This window comes from Myotis brandtii, unplaced genomic scaffold, assembly GCF_000412655.1.
Source record: "Myotis brandtii unplaced genomic scaffold, ASM41265v1 scaffold217, whole genome shotgun sequence".
Lineage (NCBI taxonomy): Eukaryota > Metazoa > Chordata > Mammalia > Chiroptera > Vespertilionidae > Myotis > Myotis brandtii.
Window position 1 is genome coordinate 210,103 of NW_005358137.1, and position 4,512 is coordinate 214,614.

Genomic DNA, 4,512 nt, shown 5'->3' on the forward strand with positions numbered 1-4,512 from the left:
AAAAAAAAATATTGATAAAGCAAATTTTTCTTTTCAGAATTTATTTCTCCTGCTCTGCCTCCCCCTGCTCAGAAGTAAAATGTTCCCATCTTCTTTTTCCAGATGTCACAATATTCATATAATTATGACCACCAGGCACACCTTCACATTGGCAATGGAGGGAATCCCCTTGGAAGTCAGAGCCATCCTTGAAACTCACCCATCAGGCCCTTACACCAGCAGACCAGAGACCGAGGCCTGGACGACAGTCACCACCCAGCTGCCCTATCCCTGGCTCTCACTTGGACTCTCCAGACAAGAGATTCTTATCTATCAAAGGGACTACATTTGATGAGACAAACACTGGGTTAGATGCATGGGGGACTCAAAATGCAAGAGTATAAAGTTGAGAACAGCTCTGTGCTTATAGTTCTTTGAATATAGGTTTACAGTTGTGAGCACATAAAATACAGAGTTAATAAAGCTATTGTAATAACCTATGGCATGTCTTTTTCCATACTAACAACCCTAAAATCCCTTTTGCCTGGCCCTGTGCGTGTCTGCTTCTGCATCCTACCACAGGAGTTTTGGTTACATTTACTTCATTATTATCATTCTCACAGGCACAACCTTAGCACAGTTTTGTCTTTAGAGCAGATATACCTCATAAAGGCATTCAGATACCTATGCTGTCTTTCCAGAAGAAAATTGGAAAACAGGACAGTCACCATTAACACAGTAGCACAACAAATTTTCTCCTTAAACTTAAAATTTCAGTGAAGCCAGGAAGAAAAGCAGAGATATAGGGTGGGGAAATCTCTTAAGATTTTAACTCTCAGAGTTTCTAGGTAAAGGGAAACCAATGTGGGAGTGTTCTGCTTGATTGGTGGCCTCATTGGAGACTGGAGGAAAGAGAGATTTCCTCAAATTTTTAATCTCATCTTTCAATTTTTGTATACATAATATGTTTTGTAAGGTAACCTAATATTAAATTCATGATGTATTAATACACTTTATTTTTTAAATTTTTAATTATTTGATTGATTTTAGAAAGAGAAGAAGGAAGGGAGGTAGAGAGAGAGAGAAACATCAAATTTTCTGTTCCACTTATTTATGCCTTTATTTGTTGACTGGAGGCCTGATGCACAAAAATCATGCAAGGGGCTCGGTCTCCCCAGCCCTGACTTTGTCCAGAAGGATGTCCAGTCTAATTAGCATATTATGCTTTTATTATTATAGATTCTTGTATATACCCTGACCAGGGTTCAAACTGCACTTTGGCATACTGGACAATGCTCTAACCAACTGGCCAGGGTATATTAATATGTTTAATTACAATATATGTTGTTTATTAAACAATCATATAGCTTTTATAATATATAAACATCAATACAATTATAGATAAATAATTATAGGTAACTTATTCATGAATATATTCATTCATCTGACATCTGGATTGCTTCCACCTCTTGGCTATGGTGAACAATACTGCTATGGACATGGGTGTACATGTGTTTGTTTGAATCCCTGTTTTTAGTTCTTTTGGAGTGGAATTGCTGTGTAGTATAGTAATTCTATAGTAAATTTCTGAGGGACCACCAAACTGCTTCCATAGGAGCCACACCCTTCTTCTTGCCCACCAGCATGTACAAGTTCCAATTTCTTACCTCTACCTCAACATTTATATTCCTTTTTCTAAAAAAAAACATATGGCCTGCCCAGTGGTTGTGAAGTGGTATCTCATTGTGCTTTTGATTTGCATATTCCAGGAGTCATTCTTTGTTTATAGGACCTTTGGAATGAACATCAAGGACAAGGGTATGCATGCACTCTCTGCTAATTGTCAGGCACAATCTGTGGGCCCCTCCACAGATGCTCCTGACATCTCTTGAAAGCTACCATATGCTGCAAGTTCTGATACCTCAATGGGTCCTTCTTCCTAAAAGATATCATTGCCACAGGGGGCAGTAGGGATAGGAGGGGCAGGTGTGTATCTGATAGTAAGGAGAATAAAAAAGAGGTCTTAACTCCAGGCAGAGGGAGTGAGGCCCTGAGTCCAGAGACCAGGGATGGCCAGGCTTTGGGAAGTCAGGGGAAAGAGCATATTTCCAGGTAGATGATCCCATAATGGGCCAGATTCCTGAAGCCTTATCTGAACCGGAGAGGCCCAGAGTGTGTTCTGAGTCCCCAGGTCAGGGGGACATCCTGATGCAAGAGCAGGCAGGAAGCCACAGAACACAGCAAGATCTTGAATATGGGAGGAGCAGATGGGAAGTGTAGGGTCAAGACAGGGATCTTGGGGTCCAAAATACATGGCAGATTTAAAAAAAAAACAAATTCCAGAGCAATCCCTGCCTGTGATCCTGCAACCATCCCTCCTCTCCCTTGAGTTTGATGATGGTTCTCATCCTGGTTGCATATTAGAATCACCTGAGGAGCTTTAAAGACTCCCAATGGCCAGGCCAATGAAATCAGGCTCACTTGTGTGTAAGACCCAGCATCAGCATCTTAATGTTCTCCTGGTGACTCCAAAGGACAGCCAAAGATAAGGCAACTAGATTTTTAAGTTTAAAATCATAGATTTAAAAAGTATACTTTATTAGATTATTTTTTTAAATTATTATGAAACAAGCAAAGGCATACTATAGAAGTTTGGATGAAATGAAGATGTTGACAGAAGAGGTCACCTGCAGCCTCCTGGCCTTCTGGCTGCTGTAGATGATGCAGCCTGGGCCCAATGTGGGGCTTCGTTCTTGGAACGGTGCATGAGGGCTGGCAGCCAGAGCAGGGCTGTGCTGTGGGGGACACACAGGATGCTATGTATTTTCTGGGTTCCCAGAGCGGTAGCAGACCCGGCGAAGGCTGCACTCAATAAATGTGTGTAGGATGACTGAATGGAGGCAGGAAGGCATGAATTCATGAAAAGCAGTTCGAGACACGGTCCCTGCCCTCTAGGAACTTACAAAAGGGCAGCTGAATAGGCATTACAATGACAATAATTGGATGGCAATAATAGTCACTGCATCAGTGACTCTGTGTGTCTGTGCACGCAGCCCTGCAGCCAGGGAAACCAGGGGAGAGTTTTTGAAAACTCTGTTTGGTAGCTATGGCTTCTCTTATCTTTATTAATGTCCTGCAAGGCACTGACACACTGCCCTGTCTTGATAAAACAGGTAAACAGGAGCGGAGCAAAACCCAATAAAGCAGATTGCCAGTGGCACCCAGGGCCCACCTGGGTGGTCACACAGAGGTCAGTGAGGGAGGAGGAAACTCTGCCTCTCCGATGGGAGTTATTCTGTTGATTGTTTGCTTCTTTTCTTGTTTGCTAAAAGTTTCCTAAGTTCTCCAGCCTGCAGATAAATTAAGTCGATAAGCCAAGAGCTCCTTGCCAATTACAGCTTCCTCCTCTGAAACAGTAGGGGTGATGCAAAGAACACTTCTAGGCCATGAGGGAGCTGGAGGCTTGTCTTGTTGTCAATGATCTCTATGACCTTAAAAATAACCATAACTTTCCTCACTGCAAAGCAGGCAGCAGTTTCTGTTCTGCTTTCCTTGGCTAGTGGTTGTACAAATTCAGCGAGATAGAATTACTGATCCAAAAGGCACCTTTTACTCCTTAGGTGTTTTTAGACCCTGTTAATTATAGGGCTAAGGGTCCCCCAGGTCCCTTGGGCACAGAGTAGACCACAGGCTGGGTGTAGTGACTCGCTGGGCTGCAGTCATGACCACTGCTGCCTCTTATATGCTGGGGGATGTAGGCAGCCACCAGTCGCCGGTAGGTACTAGATTTCTACAAGAATACCAAAGAGCCATTTACACATGCAACTTTATTAGCCACTGCTGCTATTTTAATTTTTCCTCTTTTCCATCTATTACTCCCAGGTACTCTCTTTTTTGTTCAGAGAGGAAAATGGCCTTTTCCCTCATGGCTCATTCCCCTTTTTAAAATTTGTTTGTTTTGTTTTTAAAACCCAGATTAAAATGTGTTTGGGTGGCTTTAAATGGCTGACAAGTTGGTGATGAAACTGAGGTGAAGACCTTGAACCCTGACTGCCAGACTAGGTCCCTTCCATGGAAAAGTATTGCTGAATTGTTTACTCTGAGCCTGCGGAATGGCTGTCACCCTGTGCTGTAAGATCTGGTGTTGGGCTGGCAGGGGCTGGATTGCAACTAGCTTGTCTCTATGCCATTTGAAAAGCTGGTATCTCAATTAGCTTTGAAATTTTAAATTTTATACCATTTTAAGATTTTATTTATTTTTCTATGTACTTTTATTTCAAAAATGAATTAGAAATCCTGACATGTTTCTGAACTTCTTGAGAGGAGAGAAGTAGTAGATTAAAATAGAAATCTTATTGGACCCAGAGAGAGAAGATATTATACTTATCTTAGCTCTGCTGATAAATTAGGCCATGACTTACTAATTCCTCTCTTTGGGCCTCATTTTTCTTATCTGTAGAATGGGAAGGTTGGACTGTTTCTGAGTACTTAAACTAAATAATAATAATAATAATAATAATAATAATGCTCCTG

The 4,512-nt window shown here is 41.7% G+C and overlaps 1 long non-coding RNA gene across 1 annotated transcript in view; it reads left to right on the plus strand.

Annotated features, from left to right (window-relative positions):
* The window catches only part of LOC102258220, a 47,505-nt gene extending 47,034 nt beyond the window's left edge, over nt 1-471 (plus strand). The window contains exon 4 of the long non-coding RNA XR_313564.2: nt 103-471. This is a non-coding gene — a long non-coding RNA (uncharacterized LOC102258220). The remainder of the gene's footprint in view (nt 1-102) is intronic.
* The last annotated feature ends 4,041 nt before the right edge of the window (nt 472-4,512 follow it).